The sequence below is a fragment of the Leptonychotes weddellii genome, chromosome 3, assembly GCF_054177405.1.
Source record: "Leptonychotes weddellii isolate Sample4059 chromosome 3, ASM5417740v2, whole genome shotgun sequence".
NCBI classification, from domain to species: Eukaryota; Metazoa; Chordata; class Mammalia; order Carnivora; family Phocidae; genus Leptonychotes; species Leptonychotes weddellii.
The window spans coordinates 38,179,643-38,202,065 of record NC_138371.1 but is presented as its reverse complement, the minus strand read 5'-3'; the positions used below and the strand labels follow the sequence as shown (position 1 = coordinate 38,202,065).

Here is a 22,423-nt window from a genome sequence, read left to right as displayed (position 1 = left end):
GGAGGAAATATATCTATATACTTTATCAAAAGGAACTCCATATCATAAATTTATTATTCATTCTCACTTTCTTATAGTCCTATAAAACATCAAATTATGCATAGGTAGGTAATAGTAAATGGAAGAAATTGGTATTTGGCAACCACAACCCTCAGGAAAACACCTGTACTAAACAGTATTGGATTCTTGACTCGTTGCAACAAGGGAAGATGCCACAGGAAGTGTCTCAGCAAAAGAATGTTCTAGAGATTGGGATTGTACTATCAGATTTTGAGCAGGATTCAATGAAGCAGGGTTTTTCTTTCATTGGATGGCATTAAGAAGTAAAGGTAATTCTATGATTGAGTATCTTAATTGTTTAGAAAATGGTGAGAACTGAGCAAGTCTGAAGTGGCAATTGGTAAAGCAACAGTCCTTTGCTTTAGTGGAGAAAGGAGTTGTTTGAACATTCCTGTGGTTTGTACAATGTATTGCTTATGTTTGTGTTCATATTTGATTATAAAGTGGTCTTATTTTTGTCTTGCTCCATCATAGTTAGAGAATAATCTTGTCTGATGGTGTTTTATGAAATTGTTTTTTTTTAAAGATTTTATTTATTTATTTGAGAGAGAGAAAGAGAGAGAGCATGAGAGGGGGGAGGGTCAGAGGGGGAAGCAGACTCCCTGCCGAGCAGGGAGCCCGATGCGGGACTCGATCCGGGGACTCCAGGATCATGACCTGAGCCGAAGGCAGTCGCTTAACCAACTGAGCCACCCAGGCGCCCAGAAATTGTTTATGTTCAACAGGAGAACATCCTGGTTTAGTTGGGAATGCCAGGTCAACGTGCAGCAAAAATAGTCATAGCTATTTGTTAGCTTCTGACTATGAAAAGCTGCTCTCCTCTTTCTCACAGATTTTCTCAAATATTATTAAGGCTAATATCTCACTCTCTTACTATCTTGTTAAAAATTTCACACAATGAATGACTCAAATAACTGATATAAAATGTATACACACATACAGATCACTAATCTCTCTCCAAAGCAGTACTTTTCTGGGAGGACTGTGACAATTCAACATCAGAAAAATAAAAAAAGATTAAAATATAGTGATAAATATGTCTTGTTTTAAAGCACTAAGTTTGTGGTAAGTTGTTATGACAGCAAAAGATAACTCATGCAATGGACTTTGTCCAGCAATGTGAAATGATTAACATTTTCAAGTGATATAAAGAGGTCTTTGTTTTTTGTTAAGGAGGAATAGTACTATAGAAATTGTAATGGTCATCTTTTTAAAAATAGCTTATGCATTTTTTTGAAAAAAAAAAGGCATATAGTACACAAAACCTAGTACGGAGAAACTAAATTTATATTAATTGAGTGAAGGAAAACAGAAGTGTAATTATGTGATATGGCCTACACCTACTACCTTTAAGATAGCGTGAAGTAAAAAGTTTTGAGATCTCATTTAGGAAACAGTAAAATCTGTTTGAAGCATATCTATTCTGATCTCCTGACTGGGTCAATGTAGCAAACCAGACAAAGTTCATGTCACAATGTTAGTGAGACTTATATATGTAATTTAAGTTGTTAGAGGGAATACAACGTTGAAAAAAATGTCTCTACTAATTTTAGCATAATTAACTAACTCTCAGTTTAAACATTGAATAAGTTTGTATATTTAGATATGTACAGTAGAAGAAATCAAGTGACATTTTTGATTCATAACGAATAACTTAGTTAATATTTAAGAAAAAGCACCCAGATTCATTGATAGAAACTCTTTTCATTTTAAGATGAGAAGAAAATCAAAGTACATGGAGAATAAAGAAGTGCTGTGTGGTCAATGATTTTTGATTCACATTTCAAAGAAAATTAGAGGCAAACACAAGAGAATAAGCAAAAAAAGGATTTCTTGTTGCAAAAATCCAGATGGTCTAACAATCTGAAAAATATACACTTGTTTCCAGACACCTCTGTCTTACTTTCTTTTGCATTCATCTCAGTGTGGAGAAGGCTACTTATTGCTCAGAGAATATGGGTGGCAACTATTATTCTAACAAAAGTTTTACTTGACTGATAAAATACAGATTTAGTTGAAAGAGTTAAATTTTGAAATTTTATCTTTGCTCTGTGTTAGCACTACCAAAATAAGGTTTTGAAAATGTTATCAGTCTGTAAAATGTATGCTTATTTCATTGTTCTTTCTAACTAAAGGAATCTGACTAATCACTATCTAGATTAATTTACATTGTGAGCCTTCAAGTTAGTGTAATTATCTCATTCTTCATATTTGTTTATGGGCAAAGCTAACTTCTCTAAAGCTTATGAAGACCTAGCAATGTTGATGTGGCCTCAATACTTTTTTTTTCCAGTGATACTTCTGCTAGCACACAGAAATGGTGTACAAGATGAAGGAATAGGGACGCCTGGGTGGTTCGGTCGTTAAGCGTCTGCCTTCGGCTCAGGTCATGATCCCAGGGTCTTGGGATCGAGCCCCGCATCGGGCTCTCTGCTCAGAGGGAGGCCTGCTTCTCCCTCTCCTCCTGCTTGTGTTCCCTCTCTCGCTGTGTCTCTCTCTGTCAAATAAATCAATAAAATCTTTAAAAAAAAAAAAATGAAGGAATAATCTTGGTATGCCTATTTCTCAAAGATAAAGGGAAGATAGTGCTCAAAACGATTATCGTTTGAAGTATATATCAATTATTGTAAAACTTGCATCATTTATCTTATTCTTATCTATAATGATCAAATCAGATAAAACTGGGTATAGTGATTATGACATAATTAAAATTAATTTAATTGTAGCTAAAATTATTTTTCTTACAAATAAAAAAGCATGAATTTCACTTCAGTAAGATTTGGATTGACACTAGCAAAGTGAATTCTAGGTAAATTGTTTTCTCTGGATTATATGGGAAATAGAAATATCTCATGAGAGGGATGTTAGTCGTTACCTCTCTAGGCCATGGGCTTATCTTTAGATAGACTGAAAAATACTGGGCCTTTAGTGAAGCTGATCAGTGAAAAGTTAGCTCTTGGTACTTTCTGACCCAATATATACAGTTTTCACTATATCTAATACAAGTAGTTATTTACTTTTCTGTCCTCTGTCAAGCCCTGTCTTTTTTCCCTGTGAAAGCCTAATATTTGACAAGGAATTTTCTATGAGAAAAACTTGGGCTTGAAGAAGAGCTCTGTAACTGCTAACTGTGAAACCTTGGTAAAGTGTCTAAGTTTCACTCTGTTAGTAAACTGGAGAGAATTTCTGAGCCATTGGTTAGTTAAATATAAAATGAGAAATATATGTTAAGTGCTTAGCAAATTGTGCGTTCTCCAGTAAGTAATTAATATATGAGAGGGGTCACAGTTATTACAACCGTGCCTGGTTGATTCCTGGGTTCACTATCAAGATGATTTGGAATTCTCACATCAGTCCTTCTAAGGTGGCATTATCCTGAATTTCAACTCATGATCAGTTCTTTGAAAAATTGTTCATGTCACCTGCCTTCCACTCTTTGACAAACAGTTCTTGAGTGTATGCCTTATGCCAGAATGAAAGAAGAATTAATGAGATATTTTCTTCATATAAAGTGGAAAAAATAGGGGCACTTGACAATGTATTGCATTGGATAATCAGTATTATAAGATAAATTCATAAAATTAAAACACTGCAGTTAGTAACTAATGGTAGCCTCCTGATATGGTCTCCCCTCCTTCCTGTAACTCCCCTTATTGTGTGTCTGGTGCGGACAAACCTCTGTCTACCCTATCCCTTCAGGTCCTTATTTCTGGGTTCCAAACATAAAGTATCCATCAGGATCTACTGCCAAATAATTTCTAGGTTTTAAAATTTATTATAAAATTACTATATTTCAGTTTATCCTGTTACGTCTGTGGGTATTTCTTTCTTATAGTTAATACTTTACTGTTTTTGTTATGAGTTTTATTGAGATACACATACCATACAATACTCATTTAAAGCGTCCAATTAGGTGAGTTTTAGTATATTCACAGAATTATGTTTCCATTACTAGAGTCAATTCTAGAACATTTTTATTATCCCCAAAAAGAATATACACCCCTTAGCCATCATCCTCCCATTTTCTTATCCCCCCTAGCTCTAGGCTACCGCTAATCTGTTCTCTTTCTCTACAGATTTTCCTGTCCTAGGCATTTTATATATAAATGGAATCATTCAATATGTGTTCCTTGGCTTCTCTCACTTAGCATAATATTTTCAAGTTTCATTCATATTGTAGTATGTGTCAGTACTTCTTTTCTGGGGCACCTGGGTGGCTCAGTCGGTTTAAGCGTCTGCCTTCAGCTCAGGTCATGATCCCAAGGTCCTGGGATAGAGCTCCACATCACGCTCCCTACTTGGTGGTGAGCCTGCTTCTCCCTCTCCCTCTGCCTGCCACTCCCCCTGCTTGTGCTTTCTCTCTGTCTCATGAATAAATAAAATCTTTAAAAAAAATAATTCATTTCTTTTTATTGGCAAATAACATTGCATTGTATGGTTATACTGAATTTTATTTATCTATTTATCTATTTATCATTGGCTGGTTTTGCATTGTTTCTACTTTTGACTATTATGAATAATGCTTCTATAAACATTTGTGTACAAGCATTTTTTGTGCATTTTTACTCTCTTGGGTATAGACTCAGGAGTGGAATCAATGATAATTATGTTTACATTTTTAAGGAACTGCCAGATGATCTTCCAGGGCAGCTATACCATTTTACATTACCAGAAACAGTGTATAAAAATTCTAATTTCTTTACATCTTTACCAACACTTTATTAAGTCTCTATTTGATTATAGCTGTCCTGTGAGTGTGAAGTGGTATTTCATTTTTTTAAATTACATTTCCTGCTGGCTAATGATGTTGGGTATTTTTCGGGTCTTAATCATATATCTTCTTTGGAGAAATGTCTATTCAGATAATTGAGTTGTTTGACCACTGTGAGTTGTAATCGTTCTTTATGTACTATAGATGCAAGCCCCTTACCAGATATATGATTTGGAAAAATGTACCCCAAGTTGGTGGGTTGTATTTTCACTTTTTTAATGGTGGCTTTTTTAAGCACAGACGGTGTTAATTTTGATGATGCCCAGTTTATTTTGTCTCTTGTCACTCTCTTGTGCTTTGATGTAGTTGTTTACTTTTTCATAAAAAGTCATATGTAATCAGTGTGAAATATTTAGAAATAACAGAAAATTTGAAATAAAAAACGCAGTTCTTAACCACCATTCAAAGGCAACCACTATTATTTTAATATCTTCTTCAGTTTTTCCATTCATTTTATACAGTTGATATTGTTATATATACCCTTTTTATTGTGCTTATTTTAAAAATTAATATTGTAGTCAAGGTATTTTCCAATCCTTATGTCTCTTTTAAGCCACGTCCTTTAAAATATTCAATTGCACTTATTGATCGTAGTTTAATCTAGACATTCCCCCAATGTGGTACTGGATATGTAAATGTTTCCATTGTTTTATTATTTCCATATCTTAAATTATTTCATCAATCAAGATACCCAAAGCAGACTATTATATAAAAGAGTTATGAATATGTTTAAAGCCCTTGATATAAATTGGCAAATTGCTTTCCACTAAAGGTATACCAATTACACTCCAACTGGTGATAATTGTGCCCTGTCAGACTTACATGCTTTAAGTCTTAGTAGATGAAAGGGTTTTGTATTTAGCATGTGGATTTAAATTTCTCAATTTTTATTTCATATCATGGATTTTTATAAGAATAAATATATTATTTCATAAAAGTAAATAAACATGCTTTCAGAAGTTGAGGTTGGGCTACTTGAAAATCTGTATCTTTCCTCTATTTTGTTTGTTTGTTTGTTTTGAAGGATAACCTTTTATTACTTTTATGTACAGAAAATTCAACAGCATCCACTCAGCCCAGTTTGGTGTCCAGTTCTTTAGCCTTTGCCCTTTCTAACTTGACAATGTGAGCCATGGACTTTGGACCCAGGATGTTGCCTCTCCAGTGACAGTGGATTTCATCATATCTGTCAGTCATTGGTCCTGATAGCTTCCACCTGCTTAGCCAGAGCTCCTTTGTCTTCTGAGTTAACCTGTATGAAGGTGACAGTGATGCAGGTCTTCCTGTGGACCAGATGTTCCAGCCTGGCCTTCCCCTTGATAATGCGGTAGGGAACCCCCATCTATGACACAGGGCAAGTAGGAAGACAGCCAGCTCAATGGGATCCACAGCATGTGCAATCACTACCATCTGAGTCTTCTTATTTTCCACCAAGGTGGTGACAGTATTAACACCAACTTGAAGGAGAGGCGACCTCTTAGTGGGGACATCCCCTTTGCTGGAAGCTTTCTTTTTAGGCTGAGCCAACCATCTCTGCTTCTTCTCTTGCTTTGTCGCTGGCCTGTATTTGTGGGCCAGCTTAAGCAGTTGAATAGCTGTTTGGCGGTCTAAGACCTGGGTGAATTGGTTAATCACAGGGGGTATTTTATTTATTTTATTTTAATTTAATTTTATTTATTTTTTTGATGTCGTGATGCATGATTCATTGTTTTCATATAACACCCCGTGCTCCATGCAGTACGTGCCCTCCTTAATACCCATCACCGGGCTAACCCATCCCCCCCACCCCCCTCCCCTCTAAAACCCTCAGATTGTTTCTCAGAGTCCATAGTCTCTCATGGTTCATCTCTCCCTCCGATATCCCCCCCTTCATTTTTCCTTTCCTTCTCCTAATGTCTTCTGTGCTATTCCTTATGTTCCACAAATAAGTGAAACCATATGATAATTGATTTCCCTGCTTGACTTATTTCACTTAGCATAATCTCCTCCAGTCCCATCCATGTTGATGTAAAAGTTGGGTAGTCATCCTTTCTGATGGCTGAGTGATATTCCATTGTATATATGGACCAACATCTTCTTTATCCATTTATCTGTTGAAGGGCATTCAGCTCTTTCCACAGTTTGGCTATTGTGAACATTGCTGCTATGAACATTGGGGTGCATATGGCCCTTCTTTTCACTACATCTGTGTCTTTGGGGTAAATACCCAGGAGTGCAATTGCTGGGTCATAGGGTAGCTCTATTTTTAATTTTTTGAGACACTTCCACACTGTTTTCCAAAGTGGCTATACCAACTTGCATTCCCACCAACAGTGTAAGAGGGTTCCCCTTACTCCACAACCTCTCCAACATTTGTTGTTTCTTGCCTTGTCAATGTTTGCCATTCTAACTGGTGTAAGGTGGTATCTCAATGTGGTTTGGATTTGAATTTCCCTGATGGCTAATGATGATGAACATTTTTTCCTGTGTCTGTTAGCCATTTGTATGTCTTCTTCGGAGAAGTGTCTGTTCATGTCTTCTGTCCATTTCTTGACTTGATTATATATTTTTAATATTAGACTCTACTTATTAATTTCTCAAATGAAGCTTTTTTCTTCATCTGGTAGTTTTTGATTTTTGTAACAGTGTACTGGAGTAAGTGTACCTTGACAGAAAGAAAGAAAAAAACAACACTATGTTTTATCTTCTATAATGGTTCTAATGTTCTCATTAACACTTTGTATAAAACAGTAGTGGCTTAGTACATTGAATGGAGAAAAATCCAGTGGAATATATCATTATAGTACAGTATAAAATAAGTTGAAGAAGTAATCTGTAGTTCCAAAATATGAAATCTGCACTGGGAGACTAAATGACAAGAATGAAAGGCAAGATGCTCTGGATAACTTGGTACTAAAAATCACTCCCAGAATTTGCTTCATTTAATTTCTTTATAACCTACTGACAAGAATGATATTTTACTTATTATTTTAAAAGATTCCTCAATAAACCAGAAAAGTGATGGAATGCTCTTTTGACCCTAGACCCAGAAATAATTATGATTATCTGCACTATTTAGCTTGAAAAGAATCAGACACTGTTCATGGTCTGTTACTTCTACTATGATATTTGATAATCTATACATACAAGTCATTGAAGGTCACTCAACCTTAGAATGCTTCAAATGGACTTAGTCTTAAATGAATAGTCAAGCATATGTGCTACTTTTCTATCCACCTAACTTAAAACTACTTAAGTATGAATTTTTGAATCATGAACACATTGATTTTATCTGCCATTGATAAAGCTTAAAAGAATTCAGTTATTTTGGACTTGTAAATATACTTTATTGAGTAGAATATTAGAATGGACAATATATAGATATTTCACACTGTAGATGTTTGCTATCAAATGAAGCTAGGATCATAATTTATAACTAAGTGCAATGTGTTCTGTTACCTTGTTTTGGGAAAGCAATATGCCATGGTTGTGAAAATAATAGAAATTTTCCTGTGGTTTCCGTAGCACTAATGTGGATGTTTAAAAATGTGAAAACAGACCCTTTTGAAATATATAAGCATATGCTTACACATGGATTTGCAAAAACTGTATTATATAACTTCATTAAGAAAGTTCTAAAATAACAATTTTACCTATTCAACCCACAATTATCTTTAGTCCTATGGAATCTGTTTCCCTGTTATTTTCTATAATTCATCTAGTTCCTCACTGCTAACAACAGCATGAAATTTAAAAACTGCATCTCCAGATTCTGTGGTTGCTGTAGGATTTTACACTGTGTTTATTACATTTCAGTATGTCAGATCTTTATTTCATTTCTAATCGAGGGGGAACTCATGGTAAATTTTCCATTGTGGACACATTTTATTTCATTTTATTTTGTTTTTTAATATGTGCATTTTTTTCCTCCCAAGATTTTATTTAAATTAAAGTTAGTTAACATATAGTGTAGTATTGGTTTTGGGAGTAGAATTTAGTGATTCATCATTTACATACAACACCCAGTGCTCATCACAAGTGCCCTCCTTAATGCCCATCACCCATTTAACCCATCTCCCCACCCAGATCCCCTCCAGCAACCCTCGGTTTGTTTTCTATAGTTGAGAGTCTCTTATGGTTTGCCTCCTTCTCTGTTTTTATCTTATTTTATTTTTGTCCTCTCCCATATGTCACCTATTTTATTTCTTAAATTCTACATATGAGTGAAATCAAATGGTATTTGTCTTTCTCTGATTGACTTATTTTGCTTAGCATAATACATTCTAGCTCCATCTACATTGTTGCAAATGGCAAGATTTCATTCTTTTTGATGGCTGAGTAATATTCCTATATATAGGAATACACACACACACACACACACCGCATCTTCTTTTTCCATTCATCACATTGTGGACACATTTTAATTGATACTATTAGAAAGAGGTGGTGATGAGTGTGGCATATGCATGTTTTAAATACCAAGTACAAATGAAACAACCATTTCTTATTATCCATATATCTAGGCTCAGGCAATTGTGTCTTATAACATTTTCCAAATGAATAGAATGAAGCAAAAAACACTATACATCAGGATATTCAAACCTAAGCACCAAAATTATCTCCTGTGATCTATTTTCATTTAGTAACATATCAATAATGAGTTGGATCATTTCCCAATTCTTAGTTACCAAGTGGGGATATAATTTAACCAATAGATTGTGGATAGGAAAAGTGGCTTTAAGACAAAAGAGAGATTTTACTTTAACCTCCAGCTGGGTGCAATAAATGGTCAACAAGAAAGCTCTTAACCACCATTGTGATTAGATATATATGTAAAATACATAAAAATGTGCCTGGCACATAATAAACCCCCATGCATGTTAGTCATTATTCAAATATGAGTTATTTGTGGGTTTGGTGTTTTCATTGAGATAACATTGAGAGTCCCAGGTATAATATAAAATTAGAGATAAGCTTATGAAAAAACTGATGATTTTCTTAGTAAGAGGCAAGGCTAGTGAGAAAAAGTATTGAGTCACTTAAGAGCCTTTTAAGACTGAGAATTTATATATGTACTTGATTCATTGAACCTTTCAGGGTAAGGTTTTCCAAGTAATAATGCTTTTGATGAACTTCCAAGGTATTGATCTATGCACTTTTTGCAAGAAAAATGAAATAAAATTTTATGTCCTCATTTTGAGACCAGGTGGAGATTGGGAAGGCAGAAAGTGTGATATGTGTTGCAGTATTTCACTAAAGCAGAATTACAATTGGCAGAGGTTACTATGCCAAAAACAAACATTTACAACAGTTAAGGTAAACAAATATGTTTGACAGTTGACTCATAGATGAGTCAGTAGTCTTTAGGTACAGCATGAATTTTGGACCAATCAAAACTTACATTTTTATGTCATTAGAAAATAACATGACAAATGGCACTGAAAATCAATGAAATTAAAAAATATTTTAAAGTGGAAGAAAATATCTTTCTTTTTTAGCTTCTTTTTAAACCTAAAATATATTAAAAATTCCACATACTCTGGGGAAAAACAAAAACTAATGTATTCATTTGAACTAAAGATTTAAGATGGCTATTTTATGTAGTTAAATCAAAATAAATCGATAAACAATTATTTTTATACAACCTCATCCTCCTTTGAATACCACTATTAATCTTGAATTAATTTTCTCATACAATTGTTATAACAAGTAACAACATTATTGGTTTTTATATCCCAAATCCTATTTAAAAAAAAAATATAAAGGGCAAGGAGAAATATATTCTCTACAAATCAATATTAAAGAAACAGATTAAAGCTATATTTCATTTATACAACCAAGTAACAAGATTGACTATTCCATGTTAGAGTACAAACAAATCTTCTATAAAGGGTAACATAAAAATAGTGAATTTTGCTTTTTCTCATTCTTGCATCCATAACTCCTTTTATAATATGTTTAATCACTAGCTTTCATTACCAAAAATTGCTTATGTGTACTATGAAGTCTAAATGCAAGGAAACTATTATCCTACAAAGGTTTCTGGTCAATACATGCATTTTCCTAAGACTTCACTACTGCATAATATCCATCCTTCTGTCAGCCCCTAACTATACATTAGATCCCAGGCTCTCTAAACTAATTTATTTTATGACTTTATCTTGACTTCACCTATTAGTTTTCTGTTGCTACATCTCAACTATAAGCTACAGGTCCCTATCTTCAGTCCAATGAGAGAATGACAGGTCATCTCACTAGAAGGCCTTACTGTAAGTTCAATTTGTATGTGTTCAAAATGAAGCTCATGTTCTTCCTTCTAGTGTAACATTAACCCTTACTTGAGACCACATGCAAGTCAAACTTATCATCTACACAGTACATTTATTTCTTAGTAGTTTCCTATTTCTGTAGAAATAGGAGCTTACTTTTAAAAATAGAGGGTTGTTTTTTTTTTTTCCTTTTGGCTAGAATTTTATTTCTTGCTTCTGATAATTTGCTATTTCCCATTCACTGGCACTCATTTTCATCAGAATTGAGGTTAATATTAAGGTTAAAAAAGCCATAATGTATTCTTACCCCACCAAGGCACGGGGCAAAGTTTCATTAAGGAGGAATGGGCACTATATTTCTTAATTTCATTTAAATTTCTTTCTAATCCCATTAGTCTGTGCAAAGTTGTGAGGAGAGGCTTCTACCTGACGGAGAGCTCCAAGGCCCATCTTATAGTAGATCTGTGAGAAAAGAAAGAACAGTGTGTACCATGAGGGAGAATGTTCCAAGTGAGCCAAGATAATTGAGCTGTTCTATTTATAATGCCCTTAACTTGGTCACTACAAGCTACCTCTTCTAGCATGGAAGCCCACTTGTGTACTTGACATTGAGCCACAGTTTGGGAAATCCTGTAAAATATGAATTTGAACAAATGAACAAATGAAATTAATCTTGAGCTCCCCCTAGACAGCAGGCCATCTAACTATCTCATATTGTTGGTGACATAATTGTTGAAAAAATAATTAACTCTCTTCCATATGTCTATTCTTTGATTATATAGGAACCATTTTACATAGTTTAAAATATTTGTGTTTCATACTGTTTTCATGAAGAGGGTTTAACATTTGTAGGTATCCAGAAATAAAATTTGACCTACTTTAGTTTCCTTCTATTTAAATAAATTATTTGATAAATATTTTTGCTCAGAAGTTTGAATTTCCTTTATGCTTTAATTTATCTTGTTTTTTAATATCAGTAGACATCATTTAATTTTACTTGTATCAAATTAATAATCAATACTTACCAGTGTGATCTCATTAAATCCACTTTTTTTAAACTTAGCCCATATTACTGATTTCAAAATATTTAGGTATTTCTCTGAATTCTCAATAATCACCTTATGTTTCACATAATCTTTTGAGGTTGGAGACCCTGTGTAATTTACCTTCCTAAAAAGAGCATGGCAAATGAGGAATGAGACAGACTTCCATTTTACTGTCATTGGCAGTTAAATGTGACAGTTACAGTGACTATTTCATAACATAAGCCATTCCCTAGATGATGAGACTGACATTTGTAAACAGTTTAAAGATAGTGAGTAGAGAGAGTTCATGATTGGATGACTGATAAAATAGCAATAAAACTTATCCTAATGATACCCTTGTGCCCTCAATGTTATCCACTGTGGCACTACTCCTAATTCTGATTGAAAAAGGCCAGTGAAGTTCACATGATACTGTAAATGATTTAGTGATACACTACCTGAGTATGCTATAGTCTATAGAACTTCTATATTTGTTCTTAGTATCTTATGATTGTCCAAGAATGAATGCCAACTCAACCACTATATGTGGTTTCTAATATTCAGAGAATAAAAGGATATTGTGGACAATTCCTTACCTACCTTCTTTGCATACTTTTAGTTTTCATTTCCTTACCCATAAGTTGGCTTTCCTCTCTTATGCCACTGTATACTAGCATGATTTCATCATAACCCTGAAATCATAACCAAAAAGAATATTACATAGGAAAAGTAAAAAATCTTCAAGACTAATTTGTCTGGGCCAGGGGATTATGGGAAGGATGAAGACAGAGATTGAAGGCGGGGCAGAATTTGTAATCAAGAGTAGTGAGGAGGGGAACAAAAGCTCTGGAGAGTTTACCATAGGAGGTAGAACTACTTATCAATTCATTCAACGTATACATATTAAGAACCTACTGTGTGTCAGGTACTGTTTAGGTGCTAAGGATATAGTACTTGTTAAACAGACAAACTCTGCCTTGATGGGGCCTATAATATAGTGTGGGAAGATAGCCAATAAACAAATTCAGAAACATAATTAATATATTTTCAGATAGTTATAAGGGGTTTATAGAATCATAAAATTGGTTACAGCAATAAGGAAATGCTGGTCTTTCAGGAAGACATAGGGAACATGTTCTACATATAACCATATTGTGGGAGGCAGTCCCTTGACAGTGTGTGTGTGTGTGTGTGTGTGTGTGTGAGAATTGCATGAAGAGCATGATAATATGTGAGCCCCCACTTCAGTTCTGCCTAGGGTAGACTGACTCCATACCTGACTCTGTTTAAATACCATTGACTGTAACTTTGAGACTAGGAAACGGCAAGCTTGCTAGGAATACCAATATCTCTGTGTCCTGTCCCCCTACACTCACACACACATACACACACACTTCTCAGGAGAGTTTCCAGACTAGGGGAGAGGCACTCTCATCAGGTGCACAGTGGGAAAATAAGCAGTGTTAGGAAGAAGGAGAAGTCAGACTGTGACACAAATATGACAATGTCTCAGCAACATTGAATTTTGGCCATATTAGGCCTGTCAGAATTCTTTTGTGGTAGGCCAAAATAGATAAACATTTATTTCCCCTATGAAGAAGATCATGGCTTTCTGCTGATACCTCAGCAGCACAAACCCCACAAGAGTTTATAGATTGGGCAACAGGTCCTTCCTTGAAGGGGGATCTATGTGTTACATCTCTGTGTCCACCATATCAGAGAGTTATAAAATGACATTTTCTTAGCAAATTTGAGTAGAATCCATCTAAAGACTTCCCCTCAATATATAAAATTAAAATAACTGGAGTTTCTGTTAGGGTTTAGACTGCTATTGGAATTATTGTTGAGTTTTCTCTTTATTGAGTAGGTTTTACTATCAACCTTATTTTTTTGTTATAGGTCTTATTATTCATTGTTTTAGATTGGAAATAAAGGATTTTTTCCTAATTACAAACAAAGATGCCATTCTTAACATAATTTGGAAAATATAATTAAGTGTAAAATAGAAAATTAAAACTAATCATAACTTATCACCTAGATATTAAATGTTATTGATATATTGAAGTATTTTCTTCTAATATTAATTAAAGAGGACATAGTCACTATTTTCAAATAAGATCATATTCTCTATATGATTGTTTTCTGTTTTCTCTTTTTTTTAATGGAATGTGACCTCATTTGTATTTTCTTATGATCTGCTAGAATGTAAACTTTGTAAGAGTAGGCCTATACATATATTTTTTTCACTGATAAATATCTTATACTAGAATAGTATCTAGTACACAGTAGATATTTAAAACATATTTTTGAATAGATGGAATATCTAAACTATTTGAAAACATGATTTTATAAGAGCATTTTTAGAGGTAACATCAGATCCTTAACACCCCCAACAAGGTTTGTTCTTTTGAATAAGAGGAGAGAATTTTCATACATGAAAGCTTGTAGGATTCCCCTGAAATAATCTAGCCCTACCAATTATAGATGCCAGGGAAGCTGAACATTTCTAGTTGGCAGTCTAACTTCCAATTCTTGAACCATAATTGTTTCTGTTGGTGACAGTTGTCTGTCAGGCAATACTATTTCTAAACTAAACAACAAAACAAAACACAAATTTATAGTTTACTTGTGAGGATAAGAATTAAGCTGGTTAGTAGTGGGCCATTAGGTTAACATTGGGAAAATACCACCTCGAATTCCACCTTTTAATTCCTAGACTCACAAAATATTGCAATATAATAAGTAATGTCATACATTATTTGCTGCTTAGGAACATTTATCAGTGATATGGAGCTCCCAACAACTTCAAGGTTTAATTAACTAGATTTTCAGTTGAAAACTCTCTCGTTCTCTAAAGCATCATTTTCCTGAATGATGTGATATGTGTCAAAACTAGAAAATACCATGAGCATCAACTCATTGTCCTTTCTAACTGTAAAGGAAATTTTTTTCTCAGAGGAAGTGTAGTAAGAAGCCAAAAGTAAAAGTCATTCAGTGAATAAGTGGAAGATGTTGTAAGTGGAAGCATGGTGGGTAAGAAATAACTTAGGTGAGGACAAATCACTACCTTTTCCATAACATAAATATTTAACTTAAACCAATTCTTTGTTATTACCGGTGTTAAAAATTCTATGACTGCACTGATATTCTCTTAGCTTTTGCTATCATGGCCACATTCTTTCCTAATTTTTTTGTTTGTTTGTTTGAGTATGGTTGACACACAGTGTTACATTCATTTCAGGTGTATGACATAGTGATTCAACTTCTATATATGTTATTCTATGCTCTCCACAAATGTAGCTCCCATCTGTCACCATACAATTCTACTTAAAGATCATTGACTATATTCGTTATGTTTTGCCTTTTATTTCTGTGACTTGCTCATTCCATAACTGGAAGCCTGTATCTCCCACTCTCCTGCACCTATTTTGCCCATCTCCCACCCCTCTTCCTTCTGATAACCATCAGTTTGTTGTCTGTATTTATAAGTCTCATTCTGCTTTTGTATGTTTGTTTATTTGTTTTGTTTTTTAGATTCCACATATGAATGAAATCATATGGTATTTATCTTTCTCAATCTGATTTATTTCACTTAGCATAATACCATCTAGGTCCATCCATGTTGTTGCAAATGGCACAATCTCATCCCTTTTTATGGCTACATAATATTCCATTGGATATATCTACACCACATCTTCCTTACCCATTTGTCTATCAATGGACACATAGCTTGCTTCCATATCTTGGCCATCATAAATAAACCTGCAATAAACATAGGGGTACATATATCTTTTAAATTAATGTTTCTATTTTCTCTGGGTAAATAGTAGTAGAATTAATGGATCCTATGGTATTTCTATTTTTAATTTTTGGAGGGACTTCCATACTATTTTCCACAGGGGCTGTATCAATTTACATTCCCACCAACAGTGCATGAGGGTTCTCTTTTTTCCACATCCATGCCAACACTTACTTCTTGTGTTACTGATTCTACCCATTATGATTGATGTAAGGTGATACATCATTGTGGTTTTGACTTGCATTTCCCTGATAATTAGTGATGTTTAGCACCTTTTCATGTATCTGTTGACCATTTCTATGTCTTTTTTTAGAAAAATATCTATTTGGGTCCTCTGTCCATTTTTTAATTGTTTGGGCTTTTTTTCTCTTCTTTTCTTTTTTTTTTTTGGTGTTGATTTGCATAGTACAGTATGTATTTTGCATATTAAGCCTGTATTGGATATATCATTTGCAATATCTTCTCTTATTCAGTAGGTTGCCTTTTTTTTTTTTTTGGTTGATGGTTTCCTTCACTGGTAAAAGCTTTTCATTTTGATGTAGTTCTAATAGTTTAGTTTTGCTTTTATTTCCCTTGTAGATCTGTGAAATATGCTGTTTGTATTCTAATAAGGAGTGTGTTGAATCTGTAGATTGCTTTGGGTAGTATGGCCATTTTAACAATGTTAATGTTTCAAATTCATGAGCATGGAATATCTTTCCATTTGTTTGTGTCCTCTTCAATTTCTTTCATCAGTGTTTTTTGGTTTTCAGAGTATAGGTCTTTCCCTCCTTGATTAAATTTATTCCTAGATATTTTATTCTTTTTGGTACAAGTGTAAATGGAATTGTTTTCTTAATTTATTTTTCTGCTACTTTGTTATTACTGTATAGAAATGATTCTAATTTGGGGGTATTAATTTTGTATCCTGTGACTTTACTGACTTATGACTTCTGATAGTTTGGAGGGGGGTCTTCAGGGTTTTCTATGTATTGTATCATACCATCTGCTGATAACAACACTTTAATTTCTTCCTTATGAAGTGGATGCCTCTTATTTCTTTTTCTTGTCTGATTGTTGTGGCTAAGACTTCCAGGACTACGTTGAATAAAAGTGGTGAGAGTGGACATCTTTGTCTTGTTCCTGGTCTTAGAAGAAAAGCTCTCAATTTTCCTCATTGAGTATGTTACCTGTGTGTTTTTCCTAGATAGCTATTATTGTCAAGGTATGTTTTCTCTAAACCCACTTTGTTGAGGGTTTTTGTCATGAACAGATGTTGAATTTTGTTAAATGCTTCTTCTGCATCTATTGAGATGATTATATGATTTTTATCCTTTGTTTTGTTGATGTGAGGTATCATGTTGATTTGCAAATATTGAAACCATCCTTGCACCCCCAGAATAAATCTCACTAGTTTGTGGTGAATAACCCTTTTAATGTATTGTTGAATGTGGTTTGCTAATATTTTGAGTGGATTTTTCCATCTGTATTCATAAGGGATATTGGCCTCTATTTTCCTTTCTTTGTGGTGTCCTTGTCTGGTTTTAGTCTCAGAGTAATTCTGGCCTTGTAGAATATATTTGGAAGCTTTTCTTCCTCTTCTACTTTTTGTAAGAGTTTAAGGAGAATAGGTGATAACTCTTCTTTAAATACTTGGTAAAATTCACCTGTGAATCCACCTGGACCTGGACTTCTATTTTTTGGCAGTTTTTTTTGATTATTGCTTCAATGTCATTACTAGTTATTGGTCTGTTCCGATTTTCTGTTTCTTTCTGATCAGTTGTGGAAGTCTGCATCTTGCTAGGAATTTATCCATTTCTGCTAGGTTGTCCAATTTATTGGCATGTGATTTTTTTGTACCATGCTCTTACAGTTTTTTGTATTTCTGTGGTATCAGTTTTTATGTCTCCTTTTATTTCTGATTTTATACATGTAGGTACTTCTCTCTTTCTCTCTGCTGAGCCCTAAAGATTGATCAATTTTGTTTATCTTTTCATAGAATGAGCTCTTGATTTCACTGATTTTTTTCTACTCTTTTTAAATCTCTATGTCATTTATTTCTACTCTTTTTAAATCTCTATGTCATTTATTTCTGCTCTGATTTTATTACTCTCTTCCTTTACTCACTTTGGGCTTTGTTCTGTCTCTAGTTCTGTTAGGTGTAAAGCTAAACTGTTTACGTGAGCTTTTCTTCTTTCTTGAAGTAATCCTGTATTGCTATATATTTCCCTCTTAGAACTGTTTTTGTCACATCCCCAAGATTTTGGACTATTGTGTTTTCATTTTCATTTGTCTCCTATTTTTTTTATTTCTTCTCTGATTTTTCATTGACCTATTGGTTGTTTAGTATCATGTTGTTTAGCCTCCATGTATTAGTGTGTTTTACTATTTTTTTTTTCTTATGACTCATTTCTAGTTTCATTCTCTTGTTGTCAGAAGATATGCATGGTATGAATTCAATCTCCTTGAATTTATTGGGACTAATTTTGTGGCCTATCATGTGATATGTTCTGGAGAATGCTCCATGTCCACTTGAAAAGAATGTTTATTCTGTTGTTTTTGAATGGATTGTTCTGTATACATCTGTTAAGTCCATCTGGTGTAATGTTCAAAGACATATTTCCTTATTGATTTCCTGTCTGGATGATCTATCCATTGATATTAGTGTGGTGTTAAAATCCCCTACTATTATTGTAGTAACATCAAATTCTCTCTTTTTGTCCCTTAATCTTTACATTATATTAATGTACATTAGTACATTAATGCTTTATATATTTAGTTGCTCCAATGTTGGGTGCATAGAAATTTATAATTGTTAATATCTTCTTGTTGGATTGATCCCATTATCATTATGTAGTGCCTTTCTTTGTCTCTCTTTTTTTTTTTTAAAGATTTTATATATTTATTTGACAGAGAGAGAGATAGTGAGAGCAGGAACACAAGCAGGGGGAGTGGGAGAGGGAGAAGCAGGCTTCCCGTGGAGCAGGGAGCCCGATGCGGGGCTCGATCCCAGGACCCTGGGATCATGACCGGAGCCAAAGGCAGCTGCTTAACCGACTAAGCCACCAAGGCGCCCCTTTTCTTTGTCTCTTGTTACACTCTCTTTTTAAGTCTATTAAAGTCTATATAAGTATTGCAATCCTGTTTTGTTTTTTTTCCTAATTCTGTTTGCATGGTAAATGTTTTTCTATCCCTTCACTTTCAGTATGTATGTGTCTGTAGGTCTAATCTGAATATCCTGTATGCAGGATAGATAGATCTTTTTTTATCCATTCACCACCCTGTGTCCTTGATTGGAACATTTAGGCCATTTACATTTAAAGTAATTACTGATAGGTATGTACTAATCACCATTTTGTGACTTGTTTTCTTCTTGTTTTTTGTAGTTCTTCTCTGTTTCTTTCTTCTTTTTTCACTCTCTCTTTCTGTGTGTGTGTGTAATTGATGAGTCTCTGCAGTGTTATTTTTGGCTTTCTTTCTCTTTATTTTTGTGCAGGTTTTGAGTTTGCAGTTACCATGAGGTTAATATATAACATCCTAAATGTGTAGGAATCTTTATTAGGTTGATGGTCATTTAAGTTCAAATACATTCTAAATAATACTACTAATAATAACAAAACAAAAAAACTTTTTTTTACTCTCTCTTCCATGTTTTATGTATGTACTGTCATATTTTACATCCTTTTATTCATAACTTTTTACATCTAATTATTGCCATTTCTTTTCCACTTAAAGAGGTCCCTTTAACATTTCTTATAAATCTGGTTTAACTTTTGTTTGTCTGGAAAACTCTATCTTACCTTCAATTCTGAATGATAACTTTGTTAGTTACAGTATTCTTGATTGTAGAGTTTATTTTTTATGTTTTTCCTTTCAGCACATTGAATATATCATGCCATCCTCTTCTGGCCTGCAAAATTTCTGGTGAAAAATCAGCTGATAGCCTTATGGGGTTTTCCATGTATGCAACTTAGTGTTTCTCTAGTGTTGCTTTTAAAATTCTTTATCTTTAACCTTTGACATTTTAATGACTATGTGTCATGGTGCCAACCTTCTTGGGTTCATCTTATTTGGAACTCTTTGTGCTTCTTGAACTTGAATATCTACTTTCTTCTCTAGGTTATGGAAGATTTCAGCTATTATTTCTTTTTTTTTAAGATTTTATTTATTGATTTGACAGGGAGAGAGAGAGAGAGCATGGGAGAGAGAGAGCACAAGCATGGGGAGCAGCAGGCAGAGGGAGAAGCAGGCTTTCTGTGGAGTGGTGAGCCTGATGTAGGGCTCGATCCCAGGACCCTGGGATCATGATCTGAGCTGAAGTCGGACGATTAACTGACTTAGCCACCCAGGTGCTCCTCAGCTATTATTTCTTCAAATAAATTTTCCGTCCTTTTCTCTTTCTTCTTCTTCTGAGACCCTTTATTGTGCATGTTTATTCTCTCGATGTCCAAGAGATCCCTTAACCCACCTTGTGTTTGTTTTTGTTGTTGTTTTTATTCTTTTTTCTTTTTGATATTCAGCTTTGGTGTTTCCATTACCCTGTCTTTCAGATCTCTGATGCATTCTTCTGTATTTGCTAATCTACTGTTTATTCTCCCTAGTGTATTTTTTAATTTAGTTATTGTATTTTTCAACTCTGATTGGTTCTTTTTTATATTTTTTATCTCAATTGAAGGTCTCAGTTCTTCCACTCTTCTCTGCAGTCTAGCAAGCATCTTTACATCATTACTTTAAACTCTTTATCATGAATTTGCTTATTTCCATTTAATTTAATTTTTATTTTCTTCTGAGGTTATGTATTGTTCTTTCGTTTGCAGTGTATTCCTCTGTCTCCTTATTTTGCTTGAATTTCTGTGTTTCTATGGATTAGGCAGAACACCTATTTCTCCTAGATTTGAAGGAATTATCTTGTGTATGGTCATCCCTATGTAGATTGTGTGTGTTCGGTGACTTTGCTGGCTGATTGGAGCTGTGGTTGGTGTGGGCTGGGGGTCCCAGGACTCTCCATGCAGTGGGTGCCCAGGCAGGACATCTAAAGCTGAGATTAACACAAGTTGATGTGTCCCTGGGATCTCCAGGTGCTTTGGCATGACAGCTAAAGCTTAAGTGGATGCCAGCCAGGAGACTGGGGCTCTACACACAGAAAGTCTCTTGGCAGGATAGCTGAGCTCAAGTGGGTGTTATCTGGAGTGTCCCTGGAGTTTTCACACAGAGGGTGCCCTGGCAATACAGCTAAAACTAAGGTAAATGCAGACTGATGGGTTCTGGAGTTCTACATGCAAAGAGTGCCCTGGCAGGACAGGTGAAGCTGAAGTGGGTGCAAGCCAGGGGTGCCTTGGCCAGGTGACTAGAGTTGAAGCTGGCATGGGTGGGGATGTTCTGGGGCACTCCATCTAGGGAGCACTCTGGCAGGGTGGCTTGGTCTGAAGCAGACTCTGCGGGAAGGTATCAGAATGCTCTGTACCAGGGATGCCCTAGCAGGCTATCTGAAAGCAAAGTAATATAGGTCTGGTATATTCTATGCTGCTTTGCACTTGTGTCACCCTGTCACAAAGGCTGAAACTATAGTGAGTGCTAACTAGTGGTGTCCTGGTGTGTCCTTCCCTGTGGCCACCTTGCTGGGATGACGGGCTGATGTGGGCTAGGGACCTGGGGCTTGCATAAGTGGCAAGCCAAGCTATGGCATCCAGACCCTGCTCTAATCTGCACTTTCAAGGTGGAAGGAAAGCAAAACCTTATCACTCTCCAATCTCTCTGACCCAGAGAGAGTTCCAGCAGCTCCTCTGCCATTTGGCAGAGTTCTAGCACTGGATCTTTCATTAACTAGTTGCCCTTTTAAACCACTGCTTTATCTCTGGGCCCAAGGACAGACACATCTGCTCCTGTCCCTTAGTACTATCGCAGCATCAGGGGTGGGGGTTCCCTTCACTACCATGCCTCCATCTTTCTTGCTATTCTCTTGCCATTCTCTGTTTTATATTGGACAAAAACTGTACAGTTGACCCTCAGTTCTTCTTTAGGAGGAATTTCTCTAAAAATAGGTGTAATTTGATGTATCTGTGGAGGAGGCGAGTTCAGGGTCTTCCTATGATGCCATCGTGGACTGGAATCCCCCATGGCCACATTCTTTAGAGCCCTTTGAGCAAACACTGACTAGTTGGTGAAGGAGGATGACTCCTTCTGTTTTTTTTTTTATTAATTTATTTTTTTATGTTATGTTAATCACCATACATTACATCATTAGTTTTTGATGTAGTGTTCCATGATTCATTGTTTGCGTATAACACCCAGTGCTCCATTCAGTATGTGCCCTCTTTAATACCCATCACCAGGCTAACCCATCCCCCCAACCCCCTCCCCTCTAGAACCCTCAGTTTGTTTCTCAGAGTCCATAGTCTCCCATGGTTCGTCTTCCCCACCGATTCCCCCCCTCTTTATTTCTCCCTTCCTACTATCTTCTTTTTTTTTTTTTTAAAGATTTTATTTATTTATTTGAGAGAGAGAGAATGAGAGACAGAGAGCATGAGAGGGAGGAGGGTCA

The 22,423-nt window shown here is 35.0% G+C and overlaps 1 pseudogene; it reads right to left on the bottom strand.

Moving 5' to 3' along the window:
• Positions 1–5,858: 5,858 nt before the first annotated feature.
• Positions 5,859–17,678, bottom strand: LOC102741623 (large ribosomal subunit protein eL8-like; annotated as a pseudogene).
• Between the last annotated feature and the right edge of the window lie 4,745 nt (positions 17,679–22,423).